The sequence below is a fragment of the Mus musculus genome, chromosome 5, assembly GCF_000001635.26.
Source record: "Mus musculus strain C57BL/6J chromosome 5, GRCm38.p6 C57BL/6J".
Taxonomy (NCBI): Eukaryota; Metazoa; Chordata; class Mammalia; order Rodentia; family Muridae; genus Mus; species Mus musculus.
Window position 1 is genome coordinate 39,306,640 of NC_000071.6, and position 25,969 is coordinate 39,332,608.

The 25,969-nt window shown below is 39.7% G+C and overlaps 3 long non-coding RNA genes across 5 annotated transcripts in view; 2 read left to right on the forward strand and 1 right to left on the reverse strand.

Moving 5' to 3' along the window:
- Positions 1-430, reverse strand: part of Gm40293 — a 93,894-nt gene extending 93,464 nt beyond the window's left edge. The window contains exon 1 of the long non-coding RNA XR_868387.1: positions 346-430. This is a non-coding gene — a long non-coding RNA (predicted gene, 40293). The remainder of the gene's footprint in view (positions 1-345) is intronic.
- A 64-nt stretch (positions 431-494) lies between these two features.
- On the forward strand, positions 495-6,685 carry Gm40292. Of its 3 annotated transcripts, XR_003955904.1 has the most exons (4): positions 495-573; positions 998-1,194; positions 3,873-4,004; positions 6,329-6,685. It is a non-coding gene; the product is annotated as a predicted gene, 40292 (long non-coding RNA). The 3 variants fall into 3 exon arrangements; XR_003955906.1 differs by lacking the exon at positions 3,873-4,004; XR_003955905.1 differs by lacking the exon at positions 998-1,194.
- Positions 6,686-6,709: 24 nt separating this feature from the next.
- LOC115490181 lies at positions 6,710-22,143 on the forward strand. Its single transcript, XR_003955907.1, has 4 exons — positions 6,710-6,761; positions 11,806-12,022; positions 12,690-12,709; positions 22,068-22,143. It is a non-coding gene; the product is annotated as an uncharacterized LOC115490181 (long non-coding RNA).
- Positions 22,144-25,969: the final 3,826 nt, after the last annotated feature.

The following is a 25,969-nucleotide window of genomic DNA, read 5'->3' on the forward strand; positions in this document are numbered from 1 at the left end:
TAATTTTTGTAAAAAGCAATATAGACATAACCAGTATCACACCCTCAATTTACTGTTTTTGATGTGTTTGCCATATTCAGTGGCAATTAGCTATTTATCAACCAAAGATAATGAAAACAAAGCTTTCATTTTTAATTGAGTCATAGTATTTGAAACAAAAAAAATGTCAAAACTCTGCTGTCTTTGCTCTAGAGCTGAGGTTCTGCAGATGTAATGATAGTGCTAATCACATTCTTGCTAGTGAGTATGACAATAGATAATAAAACACTGGAAAATAAACACTGTTATCAACTAATTTTAGAAATAATCTTGAGGGTTGGGCATATTGAATATGAGAGATGGTACCTTTTAGTTTTTCCAATAGTGTCTTTGGCAAGAGAGATAAACTCTAGCAAAACAGCTGTAGATAGCACCTCTTTAGCATCTTAAGAAGCCTGGAGTCACCTGTTCTCATGAAGTAATAATGACTGTAACCATGACAATATCAACAACACTGAAACTAGCTGGCATCAGTGCTATGCTTAGGGCACTGAGCTTCTGCCTTATATAACTTGGAATATTTCATATTCAAGGGTAAGCATCTATGGTATACTCCATGATGTTTTGGGGAAGAGACCATGGCTGTAAGATACTCTTATTATAGAGAGCAAGGAACTGGGTCATCTATCAGATCTCCTTGTGGGTGTTGTGCTTTGAACATGAAATGCCTTTTTGAGGTTTATAGATCTGAGCACATGGACACCACCCAGTTTGAAAGGCTGTAGGACCCTGAGGAAGTGGACTGTCACTGGAGGAAGCTGTTCACTGGGGTCAGAACATTGAGACTTTTAGCACAGCTTTATTTCCTGTCCACTCTCTGATGCTGATTGCAGCTGATGCACTGCTTTCTGCTCCTATAGCTGCCCCCCCTTTTTTTTTACCATGATGAACTATGACCTCCAAACCAAATTGTACCATTCTTCCCTTGAGTTGCTTCTTGTCATGTGTTTGGTTTCAGCAACAAGAAAGGTTACTAAAACACGGGGCAAGGTTTCAGTGGATGAATGGTTGCCATTATCACCAGGTATGGGGGCACAAAAGCATGATTCCTTAAAGTACACATTCCTATTACTATTCAGAAGAAGGCTTACTTGTTAATGAAGATCTGGGTTAGTTACCTAAACAAGTGGTGCAGCCCTTTGACTTCTTGTCCAGGTGAGTGAAGATTCCAATATGCATAAGTAGTGGTCATAGCTGTAGATCTAGTGGCATTCTACTTGTGATTCCTGGCCATGGCAGGAAGCAGGGCACTGATAGTCATGGTAAAGGAAGGCATTCACAGCCTCACTTTTGCCTTCCCAGGCCTGTGGGTTTTACTGGTGTGAGAAGAGTTACCATGCTTGAGTTCTAATTCCAAGCATCTACCACACCTGGAGGAATGTAACCCAGTATGGGAAGCATCTCCCTCCAGAGGTGTTTTCATTAGTCTTTATAGATCTCTCTCACATCCAATAGGGTGCCTTGACTTAGATGATGATGTAGGAGAATGGATTCTTTTTGTTGAAAAATATTTTTGTAGATGAATCAGTTTTATGAAGACATCTGTATTGATTATTGAGGTATATCTGCTACCATGACTTCACAAATTCTGTGCTTACTGCCCCATGAAATGGGCAACCAATGGCACCAAGGCTGGTTGTGGTTCCCTGTGGGAGTAATGATGGCTACCTTTGTAAACTTGATACAACCTAGAATAATTTTAGAAAAGACTATAACATATTTATTTTCTAGATCAGGCTGGCCTGTGGACATGTTTATGGGGAATCATCTTGATTAAGTTAAATGACTTGGAAAGACCCTGGCTAGTTCAAGTGGTATAATTCCCTTGCCTGGGAAGGAGGAGGAGGGATCCTGAACTGTGTAAGGGTGGAGAAATGGAGCAAGAGAGCAGTACGAATGCTTGTTTCTGTCTCTACTCTTGACTGTGGATATAATCTGACTTAGCTTTTTCAAGTTCCTGTCTTGACCTCTTCAAAATGTTGAACAGTGACCTATAATCAAAACCTAAATAAACTCCCCTCAGTTGTCTTGTTTGTTTGTTTGTTTTAAAGGTATTTTATCATAGCAACAGAAATTAACCCAGGACAGGATATCATTCAGTGCTCCTTCTGGGTTGGGTGTTTTCTGGTGAATATCTGCATGAGATAGCAAAATTTATGTGCTATGCTTCTACTTTTTAGTGTGCCTATCTTCCTGGCTTTCTAGAACGTCTCTTCTCTGAATTTTGCTCTTCTTTCCCAGTCCATTTTATACTAACTTACCCATTTGTCACTGTTCAGCTGAGCTGTTTCTCTGAAGCCAGGTGAAAGTCTTATGTGATAGTGGCAAAAGGAAGTTCATGTGAGCCAGTAGGCTAGTGATATCAGAGTTTCACATTGAATTACCATTTAAAGAGGCATGGGTTGTGCAGATCACAGGGAACAGCAACATCCCTGGCCATTCATAGCCAGTCTGACCTTATGGATATGACCTTAGAATGTTCCTGCTGCTGGATCCCTGGTATTCTTGTCCATTTTCCAAGGCTCATTTCTCATTACCTTTTGTTTCTCTTTTGGTGTGTATCCAACTATACTACTCTGCATACTGGAGACATTTTTAGTTTCACCACCAAAACCCTTTCTAAAACACTACATGGTCCAATTCTATTTAGGCATATATAGATCCACCTAATTAGGGAGAAGAATGGAGAGGTGAACAGTAAAAGGTTGGATAAATGTATGTGCTTTCATAACTAGACCCAAAACAGGACATGATAATAAAGATAATAAAATGAAGCATTAATACTAATGGTTTCTATTTGCATATAGTTCCAAAATGCTTAAAGCATTCAGTGCAAAATTTCCAAATCTTGCTCTTCATGTTTTTAATTACTTGGCATGCTAGCAACTGTTTAACAAGAAAGGCTTCAAAAAAGAAGCCTTCATTGTAGTAGCTCGCCAATCTCCATGGGGGAAATACTGCCATAACAGTGAATTTCAAGCTGAATGCAAGGGCAGGAGCTGATGAACAGAATCATCTCTTGTGGACTGAATGGGTCAGCCTTTGACTTTGAATAATAGTTTTCAGACTCTGCTTCTATATCATCCATATGAACATTATTTAGGTTATCTTTAGGACTCATTCCTGGAGAAAATAATTTAATTTTATGTGTGAATTCAAGTTGTACAAAAGGTAAATTAAACATATCACAGTCATTTTGATCAAAATATTTAGTGAAATGTGTGAATTCATTCTGAACAGAGTCAAATGAAAATACTTCTGAATTGATACATCATCACAAGAACTGTACTATGATCAAATTTCCATTTTTAAACAGAAAAATGAAATATGTTTGCACTTCAGAAATTCTATTGCCAGCTTTCTGGAAGTTTGTAGACACAGTATTTCAACTGACAACATACACCAGTGTGGTGGGCAAGATACCAGAAGGGAGGGCTGCAAATAAGAGATGCTACACACAGGAAGAGAAGAAACATATAAGTAAAACCCTGAGATTAACTCAGATGACTTCAGAAGACTCATTTCACATTCTAGCAAATGGGTAGAGCCATACAGAGATTATCTAGGATGACTGAAATGAATTTCTTACAGCTTTGGAACACATGCTTTCATCCTATCTCAAGAACATGCTGGAGCCTGCGGAGTGGTATTATTCCTGTGTTCCACTGGGGCACAACTTGACTGCTGACAGCTTCTATGTAATTGGGCAGGGGTAGAAAAGAACATTTCATGGAACCTTCAGTTGAGGGAAGAACAGTTTGAATGAAAATATATTCTGATTAGGTTAAGCCAACCTTGCTAATTTCCATCCTCCTTACTATCTATCTGTTTAGGAATGGTTACTATAAGTGACTGGGATGACATAAAGAACAGCTGCTGGAAAGAATGTGGCCATTGGTAAATTCCCCATGCCCAAGTGGAAGACCTCTAAGTCCATGTGCATAAAGACAGTACTATTGGACTCAGTGAGTTAAATATCAATTAATTAGAATATATAAAAGCATGACAGGAAGTTTGGAGCGAATTGTGATGGGATTTCTAGGAGAAGTTGAAGGGGGAAGTGAAAAGAGTTTGCCTTTTTTTCTAAATCACTGCTTGTACACACACACACACACACACACACACACACACACACACACACACCCTTCCGTTTAAAGATTTATTACAACAATCATCACCTGTCTACTGAACAAAGGTTAGTAGGATTCCTGGGTACCAGACCACTGCTCTAGGGCTGGGATTCAGTAGGGAGGATGAGAGGAGAGTTATCCCTTCACTGAGCTTGTTTCACTGACCAGTTAGAGGGTCTTCAGTGTGTTAGGAAATGTCTGAGTCTTCAGAGTCCAGTATTCTGATGCAGCATAGTGCTAAGATAGAGATCCCTGGTGTGGTTGAAAACATTCTTCTCTAGGAGTCAGTCATGGTACAAGTTGTCAGTAATGAGACCTGGCTTGAAGGTTACTTACAGAAAGATTTCATGCAGAGGAGAGAAACAAAAGTCGATTTAAATGCATTAGAAATGTGAATAAATTGTATGTGCAGAGACAGAAAAGGGCAACCCAGTGGGAATGAGTGCATGTGAGCATATGTGAGTGCATGTGAGTGCATGTGAGTGCATGTGAGTGCATGTGAGTGCATGTGAGCACACCTGAGTACATGTGAGTGCATGCGTGTGAGTGCATGTGAGCACAGGTAAATGCATGTGAGCACACCTGGGTACACATGAGTGCATGCACATGAGTGCATGTGAGCACATGTGAATGCACGTGAGCACATGTGAGCATATGTGTGCACATGTGAATGCATGTGAGCACATGTGAGCATATGTGAGTGCATGTGAGCTCGCATGAGTACATGTGAGTACAGGTGCATGCATGTAAGCACACATGAGTACATGTGAGTGCATGTGAGCACGTGAGTGCATGTCAGTGCATATGAGTACCTGTAAGTGCATGTGAGTGCATGTGAGTGCCTGTGAGCCATGTGAGTGCCTGTGCAAAGAGGAGACTTCCTACCAAAGCCAACCAGAAAGAAAATTTAGGTAGCAGCACTTTGTAGGACTTTATGGAGCAAGGAGAGAGAGAGAGAGAGAGAGAGAGAGAGAGAGAGAGAGAGAGAGAGAGAGAGAGAGAGAGAGAGAGAATCCATTGTTTTCTCTGTTTCCTTGAAACAGACAAAGAATCCCTAAGATTGTCCCAGGTGGGTGTTTCAGGAGTTTCTAGGACCCAACTAAGAGTTCTAGTCAATGAAAAGCTTTAAACATTGACAAGGTGAAATTCTTGAAAGGTGGGAAGAAAGGAGAGAAACTGAGTAACAAGAGCAATCTGACAGGAGGTTTAAATGACATTGCATACGGCATTCTGAAGGAAATTCAAACAAGACTAAATAAATTAGGAAGGATTGCTTCATCAGGATGCAAATATTCATGCTATCAACTATTTAGAGGTATTTATTTTATGAATATGGGTATTTTGCCTGCCTGAATGCATGTTTACTCTCCTGATCCCCTTGGAGATATGAAGAGGCACAGGATTATCTGTAGCTAGAGTTTCAGATAGTTGTGAGCCACATGTGAGTGCTGTCAACCAAACCCAGGTTCTCTGCAAGAGCAGCAAATTCTTTTTAACTTCTAAGCCATTTTTTCCATTCTCCTTCTCCATATTATTATGATGAGGATGCTTCAAAGGTTGTTCAATGAATTCCATGAAATTCCTGCCAGGATCCAAACTAAATGTTTTATTTCATACAAGTTGACAAGCTGATACAAGTTGAAAAAAAAACGATGTGGAAGTATAAATAATCTACAAAAACAAAACAGCATTGAAAAGTTGCAAAGTTGAAGACAAATACTAAATATTCATAGCTCATTTAGTTCCTCTTATGAAGCGAGGATAACAAAAGCCCTATGGAAAGTAGGCAAAGGCTGGCAAAGAGACCATTAGAACAGAAGAGAACTTTGAGATAAACATGGACATATGTGTGTTTTACAAGGTTACAAAAGCAGGTCTTGAGGAAGGAAAATCTTTAACAAATGTAAAAAAATTGGATTTGCATATACAAAAATAATCTTTAACTAATTTCTCCTAACATACACACAAAATTTGTCACAATTATAAATATCTGATGTATAAGATATATAACCAAAAAATTAAAAAAGATAAGCCAAAATTCTTTATCTTATGTAAAAATTTTCATTAAATGGAAAAATCTGTTCTTGATTGTTAACAATACCAGCTTCTAACTAGGGTAAAAATGTATATCTGACACATGTCTTTCATCTTAAATACAGGAGGAACCCATAAATCTCAACAATAGGAAGATTAGAAAGAAATTTAGAACAGAATGCAAAGATTTGAACAGATAAATTGTTTTAAGAAGACATGTGGATGACAGCTAAGTGGATGGAAAGATGTTGGACACCATTTGCTCCTGGTATAGACAGATTAAATCACCATGGGATATGCGAGGTGTCTGCCAACGTATTCCAACCCAATGATGATTCCAAGTGTTGTCAGACATATGGAGAACCTGGGACCTCAGATATACTCCCCAGGAGAAAAAGTGGTGTAACTATCTTGGATATAATTTGCTAAATTCTATAAAACATTAAGCTCTCTATTATATGACTTGTTCATGTCATTCACAGGTATTATCCAAAGGACAAATAATGTCTTCACAGAGCCTGGTACATGCCTAGAAGTTTTATTTTTACCCACTTATCGGTGAGTACATATCATGTGAGTTCTTTTGTGATTGGGTTACCTCACTCAGGATGATGCCCTCCAGGTCCATCCATTTGCCTAGGAATTTCATAAATTCATTCTTTTTAATAGCTGAGTAGTACTCCATTGTGTAAACGTACCACATTTTCTGTATCTATTCCTCTGTTGAGGGACATCTGGGTTCTTTCCAGCTTCTGGCTGCTATGAACATAGTGGAGCATGTGTCCTTCTTACCGGTTGGAACATCTTCTGGATATATGCCCAGGAGAGGTATTGCAGGATCCTCTGGTAGTACTATGTCCAATTTTCTGAGGAACCGCCAGACTGATTTCCAGAGTGGTTGTACAAGCTTGCAGTCCCACCAACAGTGGAGGAGTGTTCCTCTTTCTCCACATCCTCGCCAGCATCTGCTGTCACCTGAATTTTTGATCTTAGCCATTCTGACTGGTGTGAGGTAGAATCTCAGGGTGTTTTGATTTGCATTTCCCTGATGATTAAGGATGCTGAACATTTTTTCAGGTGCTTCTCAGCCATTTGGTATTCCTCAGGTGAGAATTCTTTGTTAAGCTCTGTACCCCATTTTTTAATGGGGTTACTTGATTTTTTGAGAACTCACATGATATGTACTCACTGATAAGTGGATATTAGTCCAGATACTTAGAATACTCAAGATATAAGATAACATTTGTGAAACTCTTGAAACTCAAGAAAAACGAAGACCAAAGTGTGGACACATTGCCCCTTCTTAGAATTGGGAACAAAACACCCATGGAAGGAGTTACAGAGACAATGTTTGGAGCTGAAACGAAAGGATGGACCATCTAGAGATTGCCATATCTGGGAATCCATCTGATAATCAGCCTCCAAACACTGACACCATTGCATACACTACCAAGATTTTGCTGAAAGGACCCTGATATAACTGTCTCTTGTGAGACCATGCCGGGGTCTAGCAAACACAGAAGTGGATGCTCACAGTCAGCTATTGGATGGGTCACAGGGCCCCCAATGGAGGGGCTAGAGAAAGTACCCAAGGAGCTAAAGGGATCTGCAACCCTATAGGTGGAGCAACAATATGATCTAACCAATACTCCCGGAGCTCGTGTCTCTAGCTGCATATGTATCAGAAGATGGCCTAGTCGGCCATCAGTGGAAAGAGAGGCCCATTGGTCGTGCAAAGTTTATATGCCTCAGTACAGGGGAATGCCAGGGCCAAGAAGTGGGAATGGGTGGGTAGAGGAGTGGGGTGGGAGGGTACAGGGGACTTTTGGGATAGCACTGGAAATATAAATGAAGAAAATACCTAATTAAAAAAATAAAAAATAAAAATCCAGTGACATAAAATAGTTTTATTTTTAATTGTTAAAATTGAAAGATAAAACATTCAACAAAATGTATATTCATACACTAGAATAATACTTTGTAATAAAATTGATCAATTGTTGACATGCTAGGAACCATATACAATGTAAATCACTTGAAAGTAAATATACGGGTGGAAGAAGATATGATAGAAGGACATACTGTGTGATTCTCTTTGTAAAATTCTAGGAAATACAAACTGATAGATCACAACAGAAAGCAGTATAGAGCCTGCCTGGAGATCTGAGCATGAATATTTTAGGGGGTGTATAGCAGGGAGTAATTTCAGGAAAGCAGAAAGAACCTTGAGTAGGATGCACCTTCATCATCCTTGCCAGGATAATGGGGTCCTAGGTTCAGTGCTTGCTGGAATGTGGATTTAAATTTCAATATGTGTAGCTTAACAAGAATCAATAATGCCTACATAAAGCCATTAACAACAGACAAAAATGGGGTCAAAGAAAAGCAGCAGTTTATGTCAGCCTTAGGAGCCCATGTAAAACTGGGGTTGTGTTTGGAGTAAGGAAGGGCTTCAGCATCTCTTAGGGACGTTTGCAGAATGTCATGAATTGAAACTGTCCCAAGTTCAGAGGTCATTGCCATCACTTTGCTTAGGTGATCCCATTGTGACTTTCCACTAACAGACATGTGGACTGAAAAAGAGCCTGGTAATGCCAGAGAGCCCTGATTCCCCAGAGTCTCGTGAAATAGTGCTTGGATCTGATTACAGCTGACTTGCTGCAAAACCCATTCAAGTTCCACAGCACAGAGCAGCCTGTCCTTGTGCTGTATTCCAGAGGGCAGGATGAGATTAACCACATTTAGCTAAAATACAAAACGGAGCACAGTGACCAGCATCCAAAGTATGTCAAAGAGTTGTGAGAGCTCAGCAGAGAAAAGGAAAGAAGCGTTCTCACCAAAAGAGATGAAATGAAAAGTGGGAAAGTTTCTCTAAGCACGACGTCCATTTCTGGGCCTTCTGGGATGGATAGAACAGGAGCAGGTTCAAGTGGAAGGCAATCACATTCCATGTGTAAGAAACTAAGTACAAAAATCTTTCAAAAATGGAAACACAATGATAATGTTCTTGGAAAATGCTACAGGATCAGTTCTTTTGAGAAGAGCCATCTAATTCTGTTACTATCGTAGGACACCCAAGACTGGATAAGATATAAAGAGTTTTATTGGCTCTTAATTCTGGGAAATCAAAGTAGTATGGCACTAGTGTCTGGCTTCATCTTAACAAGGCATCTAAGGGGACACACTTTGAAACCATATATAAGAAAATAGAAACAACTGGAGACAGCCCCACGGATTCTTCTTAACCCTCATCTATAGAAGCTAGCCCCATAGAAGTATCTGACTCATCCCTGCTAGAGGGAATGAATCCCCAGTAGAAGTAGGACTGTTATGAACCTGATGGCTTTCCACTAGCCACACCCTGTAAAAATCATCTATCTCTCTATAGTCTCGCACTGAGGACCAAGCTTCTTTGAGCATCAACTGCTGTCAGGTAGAACATGTCCAACATGTTCAAATACAGCAGACACATGTGGAAAATTACAAAGAGCAAAGCTGACTTGAAAGTTTCATTAGGGATTGCATAATTTTACATATTACGAAGGCCAAAGAACATGCATGTTTCCTGAAAGGTCAGCAGACTCAGAATGAATAAGCAATAATGATGTGTCCTTAGTTCTGGGATGTGAAAAAAACATCACTCTTTCAAATACCATACATGTGTAGAGAACTAATCCAGAATTTTTATATGGGTAAAGTAGTGCATTCATGGTGACTTGCTGAAGACAGTGTATTCCACATGTCCCCAAAATTGCCTCTGTCCTCCCTCTCCTGTGCTGCCAGCCACTTTCAGCTCAGGATCGTGTCTGCACTGAGATTGCTCTGCACGATTTTCCAACAAAGACTTAAAGATAGGAACACTCAGTGGAGGTGATTTTATCACAGCAAACAACACTTTGCAGGAAGCAGATTCCTGTCTGTAACTGTGGGCAGCAGTCAAAAGCAGCCCCCTGGATTGCTGCAATGGAGAAGCTCTTAGCATAAGGAGAAAACTTCAACCTGGAAACTGAAGACTGCACGGTGTAAGCTTGATGTCTGTCAGGGTCTTGAAGAAAAGAAGTGGCCTTTCAGTCACTAAACACACAGGTCTGGGCTCCTCTGCCAGCACTCATGTAACTGATGTTGTTCTGCAAATCTGTTCAAGCAGTGAACATCTGTTAAGCACTCACTGTGTGTCACACATGATGCAAAGGTAACTGGAATGAACAGTTGTCATTTTGTCTGTTGAGGGTGCCTTCTGTTCCTCCTTTTGATCAAACAATAATGTTCGTCCTTAGATATACCTTGGGCATCCCTACAGCCACTTGGATGAGAGGTTGGCTCATCCAGATTTGTCCCCAGTCTTATTCACCTGTCCTCTAAACTCAGTAGCTATTCCAAGTGTGGACTTGGAACCTGATCCCAGCTACCTAGAATAATCTTCTGCAGAAGCATTTGATTATGTGCGTGTGCATTTGTGTTGAGATATGTGCAGTGAAATGTAGTTATCCATGGGGTAAAGAAAAAGAGTGTGGGGTTCTCTGAAATTGGTGTTCCACTTGATTGTGAGCTACCCAACAAAGTGCTAGCTAGCATCTGAACTTGAGTCCTCTGGAGGAGCAGTAAAAGTGGTTTAAGTAAGGCTTAACTACTGAGCCATCCATCCAGCCTGAATGTTCTCTCATCTTTTTAATTATAAAATATCAGGATAAAATCTCGAGTCATTACACAATTATGACTAAATAAAAGTTCACTTGAATTGTGACTGTATAAAAGCTACTGTTGAGGAGTAGAACATGACTCAAGTGATATCAAGACCTGAACATGGGAATCTGGATGCAGCCTCACAGTCAAGCCAAGCATTTCTGTTCTGAGTGAGATGTGCAAAGTAGGTTGAAACCTACTTTGCAATGAATGCAGGTCAGATGGTATGCAGTGGTACCCAAATGTATCCAAGCTCTGTGTTGGGGAAAAAGCTCCAGAGATATGTATGGTGGGATCATTACATTGCAATGCCACAACTAGTCGGGTGGATGCATATGCAAATGTATAGAGTCAGTGCTATAAATTAATTGCAGTGGTAGACTACATACCTGGTTTCGCAGGAGGTCAATAATAGGACATAAAATTCTTTCTTTATATGGGCTTGCCAGAGCATGTTCCTCAAGAATAGTTTAGTGGTTTTGTTTCAAAGCAAAAGTAGGAGTGACAGTCCAGAGAGAAGAGGGTATAAATATGTGGTTTTAAGGTACTGGGTGGACTATTTGTATGGTTGCTGATGTTGGGAAGGAATACATGTGAAAGAAAAGGGCTTCCTAGTGACAGCGTTCTTGAACAGATGTTATCCCACCAGCAGGAAAATGCCAAGCTGGTCACTCAGTGAGTTTTACGGGGCTGTAGTGCATCTTAGGAACTGACTTGAAGGCACAAGAAAATTATGCAGGTCCAGTGAATCACAATCAGCAGCTATGTAGAGGGAGGGGGACTAGAAAGAACACCTCTGTGTCCATCAAGTCTGCGAAATACACTTTTTTTTTTTTTTTTTTTTACTGTCCATGAGACCCATTGACCTTGAATAATCTTAAACCATGCCCTTCTTGCTGTGCTATTTCTGTTATCTCAGGACAGTGTTCCAGGTACACATTTCTCCTGTAGAGGCTGCCAGTCACCCTATTTATTGCAGCAACTTCTTCCTACCTAGAAGAAAGCTTTCCTACAAGATTGGTGAGACCTCTCGGCTTTGCTGCTGGAGAGTTCTAAGACTGAAGTTGCTGAAGAACTGGAGCTGTTTCCTACGTCCTCCAAATCCCTAACACTCCAGGGCTCACCACCTGTTGATGGTCAGTGAATATTTACCCAACAGAACTGATGGGCTTGCCCTGGTCCCAAGGTATGAATGCCCAGAGTGAAAACTTCACACCTTCACTTCTCTGAAAGTTGGAGCTACTAGTTTGTCATTAATTATCCAGCCATCGGAGCATTTGGGCTTAATATTTTAAGAAGCAGAATTTTAATGAGAAATGAAGTGTAAATATTTATGCCCCCAAATACAACACAGCAACAATTAATGGGAGCTTCTTTCTTGAGTGTCAGGGTTTCGGAGCATCCTGTTCCCTAATTATATTCCACAGCCTGTATCTGAAGGCCTGGGCTATTTTGACTCACCCTTTTGCATGGCCTCGTTTTTGTAAGTACAAAAGTTCAAGAATAAATATAGGACCCAGATCGGTCTTCAAGAGCTAACCCAGAATAAGCATGGTGAATCTATATAAGAAATCTGATTATATTCTCTTGTGGAAAAAAGATCCGTTCTTTATGTCAACCTGCTATAAATTTCTATAATTGTCTAAGCAGGTATTCGTCTTCTCCAACATCTGCTAGCACTGGCAGGCCCAAAAATAAACTTCCACATTAGCAACTTGCACTTAAAAAAAAAAAAAAAAAACATTTATCCGGAAACATCTGCTGAGCTATTTTCTGTTTTCTCCCTCCCTCCTTCCTTCTCAGGTCCATGGAAGCAGAATGAGGTGAGCATTGCAACTTGGAATTTCAATCTCAAGGAGCAAGGCTCAGAAGGAAAACAGCTACTTGGGGAGGAGAAATGAGAGTGGGGAAGATTTCAGGAGACAGACATAGGGTAGATGATGGGCAGCAGCTGTGGTGGTGTGGACAGAGCTCTGGGAGCCCAGGGTGTGATGCTAAATTCAATTCCACTCTCAAATTTTCACAGGAAGATTCAGGCAGGGATCTTTCCATCTGAGCCAACCTTGTAAATAATTATAGTTCCTATCTTAGAAACACTGCAATCCTTACAAAGAACAGCACACACAAATGTGTTCGGCATACAGCAACATTGAATGCGAATGGATCGAATCGAGTGTAAACAGACAAATTAGTGTTATGGTAGAAACAGTCCCCATCACTCTGACACTGGGCATTTAGATACTCAAATTAGATACCTGGATCATCAGCACATCAGCTACTGTGCTTTTAGTCCTCAGACTCTGTGACAAGTACCAAAGAAAAACAGCTCGGAGGAGTAAATACTGATTTTGGCTTGGGGGTTCAGAGGCTTCAGTCTATGACCCACTGACCCCATTGTTTATAAAGCTCTGGCAGAGAAGAAACCTTGTGGTGGAAAAGCAGGGTGGAGGAATGGAAGGAATGGAGGACAGAATGTCATGGGAAAGAGAGAAGAGAGAACGGGAAGGAGAAGGATAATGATGATGGCAATGAGGAGAAGGAGAGGAGGAGAGGGAAGAGAAGGAGGAAAAGTAGGAAAAAGGAGAGGAAAGAGACACAAGACATAACTCCACAGGTATCCCTGCCACCCTGTGACCCACTTCCTCCACTCCCACCCTATCTTCCTTCCATACATTTGACTGATTTCTAGTGGTCCATTCAGCTAAGGCATCCATCAGAGGCCTCATAGTCCAATCATTGTAGTCATGACACCAGCTTGGGACCAAGCCTTTCACGCATATGTTTTTTTGTTTGTTTGTTTTTGTTTTTTTCGAGTCACGGTTTTTCTGTATAGCCCTGGCTGTCCTGGAATTCACTCTGTAGACCAGGCTGGCCTTTAACTCAGAAATCTGCCTGCCTCTGCCTCCCAAGTGCTGGGATTAAAGGCATGCGCCACCACGCCTGGCTCACGCATATGTTTTTTAAAGATGATTTTACATTAAGTTCATCTGTGTTTGAGTATGTACCTACCATAGCATCCCTGTGGAGACTAAAGGGTAACTCCAGAGACAAGTTTTCTCCTTCTTCTATGTAGGTTGGGGGTAGGAGCAAACTCAGGTCATCAGGCTTCGCAGCAAGTGTATTTATCCCTTCAGTCACCTTGCTGGCCCCACCGATGAACCTTTTAAGAGGTCACTTCACATTCAAATAACAACTCATAAGAAATAGGAAGTGAAGGTGAGAGCACTTACATGAACTTGAGCTACTCCATTCAAGGCTAAGTCCATGATTTTTTTTCTTTGAAAACTCCTTGAGAGAAATCGAAGACTGGGTATCAGCTACCTGCATCATCACTGGCTTTAATGCAGCCCCAAGTAACCAGCAGGGGACTGTGGGAACATGTTGGATCAGCTTTGGAAACACATATAGTGCCACTGGGCTTCTGTCCTTGGCCTTTCTAGTGTATGCACACTAATTGGCCTGGGAAGTCCTGGGTATTTGCCTCCTTAAAAGACTTGGCTGATTCAATGGAGGTTCCTCTGAAAATGCAGCCAGCTTGAGACCTTCTCAAGGTGGGTTTAATTGCTCTCTTCTCTTAGGTTAGTGTGTTGCTTCCATTGGGGGATCCCAGCTATAATCTTTCACTTTCCATGCCTATGTGTATTATGTTGTAATAATAGATATATTTTCAAAAACCAGTGCTGTTTCATAAGATGTGTTTTCCTTATATGATGAGGACATGGGATGTGGAGAGAAAGGTTTTGCTCCACAGGGACCCAGGCCAATATAGACAGGATGTAGTAAGGATGTGTCTTTCAAGGTCATGTCCATTTCCAGGCAGATGGAAAAACAAATCATGAATAATCATGGTGATGATTTTGAAAGATGAGAATAGGAAATAGCAGGTGTCCCTCTGTCGTGAGCAGCAGATCCCAGAGAGGTGAGGAGGTGTGCGCTCAGGATGGCTTATCATATGAAACTTCTGCATCAAGACTACATAGAATTTGTTTAGTGAGGCAGGACATTGAAGACTTAGGAGAGTGGCTCCTGGATCATGATTATGTAACTTGAACCCTGATTATCCATCTTCTTCATCAATGGTTTCCTTACCTGTGAAACAGTCTTGATAATATGTGTTGGAATAAACACAAGGATTCTTAGGAGTTAAAGGCATAACCACATTGGCAATGTTCCATGATTGGGTGAAAGCATGCTATTTGTTATTTATTTAGTGGTACCGGGGATCAAAACCAGGGTCTTACCCAGGTACTCCATCATTGATCTACATCCTTAGGCCTCATTCTAGTTTTCCAGTTTCCTTGTGATAGATACAACAGATGAGTGATGTCTAGCCTGGTAGAGGAGTTATCAGCATCCCTATAGATGTGCTGGCATTTCCTCTGCCACTGCTTTTCTGGATATCAGTTGGTATTCCCAATTCATCCAGTTTTTATTTAACCTGAATTGATCATCTTTGTCTGTCATCAAAACTCTGTAACTTGTTCCCTAGATCACCTTGTGTTCATTTATGAATGGGTTGGCATGAACTAGGAGTATTCCAAGCCTGCAACTAGTACTAAAATTCCAACAACTCTGCTTCCTCCTACCTAATTTTTTTAAAAGCAATTAACATCTTGGATACACATATAAAGAGATTATTCTACTTATAACAAATAATTTATGCATGCAGGATACTGCACCCTGACAAGCCAGATGGGTGCTGTTATTTTATTCTTTCTTGAGTTTTATGGTAAAGGTTACTTCATACTCATGTTTACAAAGGTGGGCTATATGCAGTTGTTATGGGATTTATTTCATTTTTATAATCACATTTTTCTAAGATTAATATTATAAATACAGCCATCAATTTAACCTCAATTGGCACACATGTGAGATGCTTTGCATTATCACATTTATGTGTGTATGTGTGCATGTGTATATGTGTGTGCCTGGGTGTGTGTGTGTGTGTGTGTGTGTGTGTGTGTGTGTGTGTGTATTCTCTCAAGCCACAGCATGTATGTGGTGGTCATGGGGAAAACTGACAGGATTGGGTCTTCTCTTGAACACATGGGTGCCAAGGATGGAGCTTAGCTTATTGGGATTGGTAACAAGAGCCCTTACCCATTCAACTACCTCTCTGGCTGATTAAATTTGCATTTCACAATGCTATAGCAGCTCTTCGTGTAGATATTGATTGTATAGCCTCTTTTCCTACTGCCTCATATTAAAAATCTCTATTGGGCCATGAGTATTTATCAGGTCCTGAAATTATTTTTGTATCCCAAATATAACCACTCCATTGCTACATACACCAAAGTCTCTCTTATTCTGGGCTTTCAACACACTTCTGTATTTCCCCCCCTCTAATTTCTTTAAGGCTCCATTTGCTTGGGCTAATTAACTCACTATTGGCCCCATTTCCTTATCATATTTTTGAAGACAACCAACTGTGTCCTTTTCAAGTCTGCCCTATGATGACAATGGCCTTACATCCATCCATTTAGGAAATTTTTATGACTTGGTGAATCTAGGTGATGACTTTCTGATTTTAAGGGGTTGTTTTCTTAAAGTCTATTCTATGGTTATGGTGTATAGTCAAGGTTCATTGCCCCCAACCACTGCCTAAGTTGGGTCTTCCTCTCTCAAATCTATGGGCTAGGAGTCTGAGAAAATCACAAATAAGTGCACCCAGGCATTGTGAGGGCGCGATTCCTAACATGTTCTAAGTTGACACAGTTCAGTGTTGCTTCTAATTCTTCATATTAAGGTTGAGGGCTTGACATGGGATCTCACGGCTGGGAATTAGTGGCAGATCTGAGCAATCTAGACATGCAGCTTATAAATATTAAAACTGAGTTGTGTGTTTTTGCACAGGCTTATTGGAGCTGGAGATTTACTGCAGAAATTTACTACAGAGCTACACTCACATCCTCCATCTTCTATCCTTCTAGTTTTTATTTTTATTTATTTTTTAGAAAGAGTCTCACTAAATTACTGGGGCTGGACCTTGAACATGCCCTTTAGCCCACATTGACCTGTGGTTGTAATCGCTTTGCCTCAACTTTTCAAATAGTTGGATATAATAACTGCCATTATGCTCAAATTTAAACATTAACACTGAACATTAGCAAATGAAAACAAAGTACAAAATTATGTGGCCATGAGTTCCCCCCATCCCTCCTCTACCCCAAATTCAAGTAATATATTTCATTTTCAGCTTTTCCTGCTAGTGTATTAACTGGAGGAAATCAGTAAGTCTTTGAGTAATTCCACCTTTAATGAACTCAATTTGCTTTCTCTTTTCATCCATGAACTAGAACCTAAGATTTTGCTTTTGAATGCATGTCCAGAGAGAAATGGTATTTTCAAGAACAAAGAAAAATAATTACTTTTAATTTAAAACTTGTGTTAGGTGAATTAACACTACTTGGGCTCACTATTACCATTCAGTAAAAAATAATTGATCATGGTATCTTAGCAACAGTGAGTTCATGAATGGAGGCAATTCTGGTTAGCTTGCCCTATGTCAGATAACGACAGTTTCCTCGGGGCAACATAAAAATTACCTTTTTTTCCAGATAAAATAGATTGAAGCAAAAGTTCTGTTATACTATAAATTTTCCCTTGTATTCTTTGAACTCTTAACTTTGCTACTCAAGATCTGGTCACGATCGGACTTTTCTTAACACAGAAGTACTGTTTGTTCTTCCTCCTCCTTTATTACAACTTAGTCTGGTGCAACAATCCTAGATGTGGGTGTAAAGTCTTTGCATCCCACATGCACAGCACCACATCTTTTACTTAAGTTTGGAGATGATGAAAGTTTCTTCTGTTGTCTAAGCATAATATCATTCCAAACCTGGAGGTAATCACAAGTTAACTTTCTTAGTCACGGGGTATTGAAGTGTTACAGTGAATGTTGTGGATATAAAGATTATGAGATGTAATTATTATTGATGTTACTGTTATAATTATGCCTTGGGGCTAGATAAGGCATGCACCAGTATACAAAGATACACTTCACAAAGCATAGTCATAGCATTGCTTCAACAGGGTATCCACTAAGGCATTTTCTCCAATCATCTGATAGAACTGTTGAACTAATCCATTTCAAGCTGTTCTTTAATTTGGCAAAGCCGGGCAGGGAAAATGACTGATGCCTGTGTATGGATGACCATATGACATTAGAAGTTAAATTAGCCTTTTTATTCCCCAAGACCTTGTGGCAGCATGTCCCATTCTGAGTCAGAACTGTTCATTCCAGACTTCCTTTAGGTCATTCTGAGACACCCTCGTTGCCCAGAGGTTATCTATCCTACACACTCCTCTCCAAAAGCTCTATTGCAATACTTCTTTCTTATAAACTTCCGACTCTTCCTCACCTCCTGCAATAAAAGATGTGGACTGCTGTGCTCTGGCTTGCAAATTGCTTTTCCCACCAGTCTAAATGGCAGGTTGCTGAAACAGAGCATGCTGCTCTATCCATCAAGGCAACTGCACATGTGACTTCTGTTTGCTCACAATGTCCTTTCTCCTCGTTTTACCCAATTAACTCCTATCCTTCTCTGACCCAGGTCTTCAGTGACATTCAGCAGCATGTCTCCAGTGACCTCTTGCCCTTGAAAGAAATAACCTTTTCGTCCATTTAGCTAATTGTGTACCTTGTCTGTAGCTGTCATTGAATGCCTCACATCCAATCCTGCTTCTTCGAAGAGAATGTAAACTTTAAGGGTTTGAGGACCACGTGAAATGTATTTTAAAATGTAGACTAATGCCTATCAACAGGCTAATCTCTGCTGTACTGATTTCTATCAGTTTGAATGTCATTGGGAAATTACTTCACTTTCAACTAAAGTAGCATTTATTTTGCCTGTGCTATGTGACATCAGTGAGGATCCCTAGAAGATCAGCTGTGAAGAATGCAGAGGGATCTCTGCTTTGGTAGAAGTTTCCTCTCTAGATACAGGCAGGCTTATTATAAATACAGGTTCCACTGAATCAAAAGCTCCAGGAGAGGGGGGATGTGTCTTCTATCGAAATTGCTCTCTATGCATGGACACTGTCTGCCTTCAATACGTACTAAATAAGTGATTGGGCTGGACAGTCCCACCTCCTCTACAACAAATTAGGTTCATGATTTGCAGTTTTGTCTATTGGCATTTTAAAATCTAGAATCCATGTTGAGCAATGGATCACACCAGAGTGTCTGGCTCTAATTTTAGGAGACAGAATGTTACAGGGCTAACAACCATCTGTTTCCTTTGAGCAAATCTGTAACTGTGAAGTGTGAATACAGATTTTTATAGCATTTATTGAATTTTTAAACTACACCATTTTTGATTTATAGAAGGAAATTTAGAATTTTTTTAAAGCAAGAAAAAAAGTGAAATTTATTTAGAGGTAATTTTTGTAAACTGTGACTGAGTCTTCATTTTACCTTTTAGCTTTTATATGTATCTGCAAAACATTGTATGTATATATATGTGTGTGGGGGGGGTATACATATATATATATACATATCTCACATGGTATAATTAAGTTATGAATATAAGTAATGTGTAATAATAATACATGGTTAATTTGTGGTATATTATAATACTTAATAAAACAATATTATCTGTATTTCCCAAAGCTACAGTATTTGTGTTAATGGACACATGTTCAGTGTGTATAATATACCTGTAGTCTCTTATGTGAAGTTTACAGGAATCTGTAGATTATTTTCCCTTAGATTTTACTGGCAATTATTTCTTTAATCAAGAATTTGTAAAATTACATACAGCCAGTGACTGTAAAAATGCAAATTAAAATGAATCTTACTCTTGCGTATATAACTCAGGGAACTCCCCCTCTTAGCTCCTCTCCATAGCACTCAAATCTATACATGCCAGAGAACAGGGACACAGGAAGCTTGGGCCTAGGGAATAAAGGATTTAAGGATGTATTGGGTGGCACCCTCACAAGGTAGGCAGATTTATACCCATGTTACCATGGACCTCAGATGTGGCTCAAATGACATCAGTAGGCTAACTTGCCAGGACTGACTGAAGAAGTGTGGGGGATCTCGTAGGTATCCTTAATCATTTTGAAGTTACTCCCCTCACCTAGAACATAAATTCCTGCTAACTGCTATGGTTAATGAACACACTCCTCTATGTATGCTTTAAGTGTTATGTATCCACAAGAAATAGGACGATTCTTATTACACTTACTTTAAATACAACGAAAATGTCTAAAATTTAACTAAAATTTACCCACAAGTATTAGATTTTTAGAAACACTGTGCTGTGGATAAGCAAATATTTTTAATTGTATTACCCAGTGAACAATGATAGCAATTAATAAATATCCTTGGGTTAATGTACGAATATATGAAAATGCATACATCTGTTTCAGGTCTGATGCATGGTAGGTTATATGTGGCCATACGATATTAATAAGCACATGGGCTCCTCCATTATTTAACTTAGAGTATTAAATATTAAATCAAAATGCTTTCTAGAATTTGCATCATACTGTCTATATAATTACCTGTATTTCTGCATATTGCTTTTTTTCAATAAGCAAAACATTTTGAACACTGTCTTCCTGTCATAAATATACTTTAAATGCAGCTGAAACTATTCCCTCAAGCTTGTTTTCTTAGACATTGTAGTCATCTGTAAAAACATGAAAATGACAAGCATTTATTGACTATTTTCTGTGTATTAGAAGTGCTAAAAATTTCCAAACATATTCTCATTTCTTGCATGTGAAGCTTAAAGAATTAAAGTTAAGTTTCTAACTTCCTCTTGTGATGTTGTTAAATGTTTTCAGAAACAACACAATCCTATTATGCTAAGCTGAGTTAGAAAGCTTCTAAAAATTATGAACAGCAAGCATTGACTACTTCCTCTTCTAGGCAGGAGATAAGGCCATTTAAGAAAGCTAACTTTAGGAATAGGTGTTTTGTTTTCTAGATGAGTGAGGCAAAGCCTTCTGCTTTCAGAGGTCTTCTTATTCTTCAATCAGCTACATGAGATAGTCTCAACATCTCCAATCTCTGATGATCAGTTGTATCCCTGACTTAAACCCTCCTCAGAAACAAGGCTTCTATAACAATGCCAGACACACTACCTTAACAACAAAATAGTTTCCTTTGTCCCTGGTTCTGGAGGTGCAGATTTTGTAATGCTACTTCTATAGTCAAGTCTACTTTGTCAACTTCCAAGAAAATCCTCTCCTGGCTTCAGTTGGCATCCAGTGTTCTTTGCTTTTATGACATCATGACTACATTCTGGGTCTCCACCAGCTTCACAGATCCTTCTCTTTTATGACCTTTCCTCTGTCATTTCCTTTTAGTTCTTGTAAAGATACCCTACTAGATCAGTTCAACGCTCATGAGTACCTGTGAGGCTGTGTTCTCAACATCTATACCACAAAGATACCTGCAAAGACCTTTATCCCATAAACCCATCGTATGCCATGGTACTGGATGAGACAGACTTTTGACCACCAGTATTCAACCCACTGTACCATAGAATCCCAGTCTCTGCCTTTTGAAAAATTATATAAACAGCAAGTTCTGGGTTTTTTTTTTTGAGTGTATAAGGGTGAATAAAGGAATGAATGTGCTGCAATCATTATTGGTCTCAATCTTGCTAGGTTACTTTCTGTGAAATCACAGTGGCATCCTAGCTCCACCTCTCTGAACAGAGCTTTGAGTCCAGATATCTGAATCACCCCTGTTGCTCTTTCTCCCCTACCTGCTATGAGTGTTTAGCCAAGCAATTTAAGCCTTCAGAATTCAGGTATAGCTTATATCAAACAGAAAAGGCTGTACAAGGTTGCCGTGACGTTTTAGGTACCACTATGTGTGCAAGCTACTTAGTCTCCTGGCACACAACGAACCTTTGGTGTGTGTCTAGAGTTTACACCTTGGCCTTTTTCTGACTTCCATTTCTAATTTGGGTTTCTTTCACAGGTGCCAGACCAAAGAATCATATCCACTAAGTGTAGGCTCAGCTGTAACTCTCTGAGAGTAATTTTCTCCTGTATTTTAAGTTCATGTGAGGCAGCTCACTCTTATGCTAATGTTCTGACAAGATATGAGAAGCTAAATCTGTCATCCTTGGAGGGTTTTTTTCCCCCCACTTCGCAGAAGCTATTGTCCTAGCCTGTTCAGGATTTATTAAATTCCTCTCCCATGATTTCTCATTTTAGACAACCAAGATGGCAGGCTGTTCTTGATTCCTACAAGCCCCAACCCACACCTGAAACAAGAAGGGCCAAGCACATACTTCCAATGGCTGGAAGACATTCATTCTTCATGCCTACATATTCTGTTTCCTCCTCAGGGTCAAGAACATATTTCCTTCTCTGCTCCATGAAATAAAAATTTCAATCTGAGCCAGCTTCACTTCCCTTTCTCACACAATGGCTTGTGTCTGAGCATCAGAACAAATCCCAGTTTACCTATATGACTGGGCTCAGCACCAGATTCAGAACTATCCTTCTGTATTTGCTCTGTAAGTTGAGAGGATGTTCGGAAAGCTCTACCGGAATGTTCCACTTTAATCTTGCCTAAGGCCACGGTTTGGAATTCTAGAGCATGGGTAAAGCAGAGAGCATTAAGATAGATATTAAAACCACCAAGAGCATGTGTTGGAGGTTTCCTGGCTGCCTTGGGAATGGGCAGATTACATTGTATGTGCCCTGTTCCCAAAGCCCCTTCCAGGTAATCTGTCCTTGATGGAGGGACCATCCATCTTCTTGTCACTTTAACATATAGGTGATGACAGCTCCCTAGAGTTGCCAACACCCAGACCAACTCAACCCTTGTTGGTTGCTTAACACTGGCCACATTAATATGCTGAATCTCTTCTCTCTCCTCAAATGAGTCAACCTGAGCATGCTATTACTTTTCTGCTTATTCTGTAGAAGAGATTCTTCATTGGTATATTGGACTCAGAATTGTTACAATGTCCTAAACAGTGTATGGGATGAAAATGCCTGGATTCTATTGGTATTTGATTTGGCAGCACGAGGTGAACTACATGTACAGACTAAAGACAGAGGCACAAACCAGAACCACAAAGGTGCATGTGTGGTTTGTTTTTAATCAGCTGAATATAAATCTGAACATACCTGGGAAGAGAGAACTAGAATTAAGAAAATGACTCCATGAAATTGACCTGTAGGCAAGACTTCAGGGTGGTATGCTAATAAATGATTGGTGTGGGAGAGTCTAGCATACTGAGAGTAGTAATGCCCCTAGAACGTGGTAGTCTTGGATTGTATAAGAACGAAGACTGAGCAAGCCAGTTAAACATCGTTCTTCCATGGTCTTTCCAGCTTCTGCCTCAAGCTTCCTGCCTAGAATTACTGTCTAGACTTTTCTCTGTGATGGAAAAATAAACCTGAAATAAGCCTGTTCCTTCCTAAGTTACTTTTGGTTATGGTGTTTTGTCACAGTGATAGAATCCCTAACAAAGATAGTATGTATCTCTAACACCCTGCTCCATCCCATGGATGCTTACTCCTTGGAACATAAAGTAAACTGGGTTTTCTAGTCTAAAACATGATTATACAAACACACACACGTACATACACACACGTGCACACACACACACACACACATACAGAAAGAGAGAGAGAGAGAGAGAGAGAGAGAGAGAGAGAGAGAGAGAGAGAGAGAAGGGACCTGAAGTATAGACAAATCAATGGAGAAACAAAAGGAATGTAAACAAGTATTCAAAGACTTTCTGGAGATTCCAATGTGGCTTAGTTTCAGGAGTTTACAGTGGGACTCCACCCCTACATCTATCATTTTTCTGCCCTCCACATCTGCTGCTCTCAGCCTTTATAAAGTTCCTGTGAAGATTCTACCAAGAGAGCCTTGACTCAAATCCATTCTTGGGCCCTGGTGTCCCTGTGATAACTAAGGTGTGGAGAGATCAGACTTTAAACTGTTCTTTTCTGTCTTACGTCGTGCCCTCCATGTGGGCTGACTCATCGCTGAGATGGTGCAGTGTGTCAAACATTTCAACTCCAGATGGAGCCCTGCAGCTTTCTTCTCCCCGTAAATATCATTGCTACCTTTGAAGGATCACCACAAGCACTTACGACCACTTGATGAAAGGCTCCTAATTGAATCTTTTGAATAAATGAGTAATTATTATCCTTTCATCTGAAATATGCTGGGCAGGCCCTCAGAATGGGAATTGACAAGATCAGAGAGGAGTCTAAAGTTAGGTCTTGCAAGCCATCATTCCTCATAATTAGTATAGATGTGTTCATTAGCTAGCTTTGTCCCTTACTTATAAGTAGAGCACAAGTTGGAGTCCCTCAGGAAATTGTGTTGATGAGTACAAAGAAATGGAGTCATCCGTGGACAATTGGATGCAGGTGTTATGCAGAAGGGCTTCCTTGGAGCCACCAGGCTCTCATACACAGGTCAGAATGACCAGTGACTTTAGGTACCCATAGGTTATCACTGAGACTCAATGTCTTCATCTGCAAATGGGGAGTGAGTTAAATTTTGACGAAACATAAGCAGTCTCTGTGCCTTGAATGCACACTGAGTGCAAGTTTTCATATTAATAAGCACTGAGGTTGGCACCTGATTGTCACTTGTACTCATTTTCTGTTTTATCTTCTTATTTGGTTATTGTGTTTTGATATTGGCTTCTTACATCTTAATTCTGACTACTTTCTCATGGATGTTCAATGAAAAGGCAATTTCCCATTATCTTCTTTCTCTTCCACTCTCTACCTTTTCAAAATTCTATTTTCTTCTTTCTCACTTCCTCCCTTCCCCCTCCATTTTTCCTTTCCAGATATTTTAGTTCCTTTACTGTCATGACCCAAATATTTGTTTCCATTTTACTAATACCAAACATTACTTTTGTTTATTTTTAAAATGTATGTGTGTTTACGTACAGGTACGTAACTGCATGTAAGGGTCAGCGTCATGAATCCTTCCTTAAGAGGACTTTATTTTTGATGTAGAATGTCTCACTTGGACTTGGGACTCACTAATTAGATTCAGCTAGCTGGCCAGTGAGATCCACATATCTTCCTGCCTCTTCTTCCCCAGAACTGAAATTACAAGCATATACAATTGTGCCCAGCTTTAAATGTCAGTGCTCGGGCTCAAACTGGGGTCCTGGTGATCATACACTACAAGCTGAGCTCTACCTCCAAGCTTGAGTTCACTTTTGTTCCCGTAAACCTGTACAACATATGATCTTTATCTCAATGTTATACCTTATAATGAAATTAGTTGTTTAATTGTGTTCCCATTGACTAGAGTTTAGCTAAACCTGACTGGACTTACCTCTAAAATTAAGGTTTGTTTCATTTGACTTTCATCCTCTCTGTATAATCAGACATATGAACTCAATTCTATGACTTTCATCATTGGGTAGGAATCTATGTTGGATAGAAATTCTTATATTTCATGTTTTGTTATTTCTCAAATGGTATTGAATACCGTTGATTGCAGAAAGCTATGGTCTTGCTTAGAGTCTATACTCAGGGAGCATAGTAACCTCAACAAACATGAGGGTAAGATATGGTAAGATATGGTATCCCACAATCCAAGGGTGAGCACATAACCTATTTGCTGAACAATGCTCTAACCCATCAACATGATTTTTCAAATTTTTTATCTCTGAAAATTTTCTACATATATTCTGATCATATTAAAAATATTTGCCAAAATGAAAACCTTTGCCAAATTGGTAAAAGAAAGCCAGAAAATTTTATTTGTCTTTATTTGATAACTTCTGAGAGGTTTTATAATATAATATGTCTTAATATGATGTCTCTCTGAAGTTTACTTTCCAGTTATTTTCATGAGGTGTCTTTCTTAATAAGTTGTCAGAGAATTTTCTATGCTGAGAACAATCATTTTGTGAGTCAGGACATCAGTGGCTTTCTGCCTTTTAGTAGCAAGAATTTAATGCGTGATGATCATTGGTTTATGAGTTTTGCCTCAGGTCATGGTTTCTTTTCTTATTAAGCTGTGTAACTTTGTTTCTACTTGCCTTCCCCCCCCCCTTTTTTTTTTTTTTGCTTTTATTTCTTGCAATTTTTACCAATCTATTTTTTGGTAGTATAGA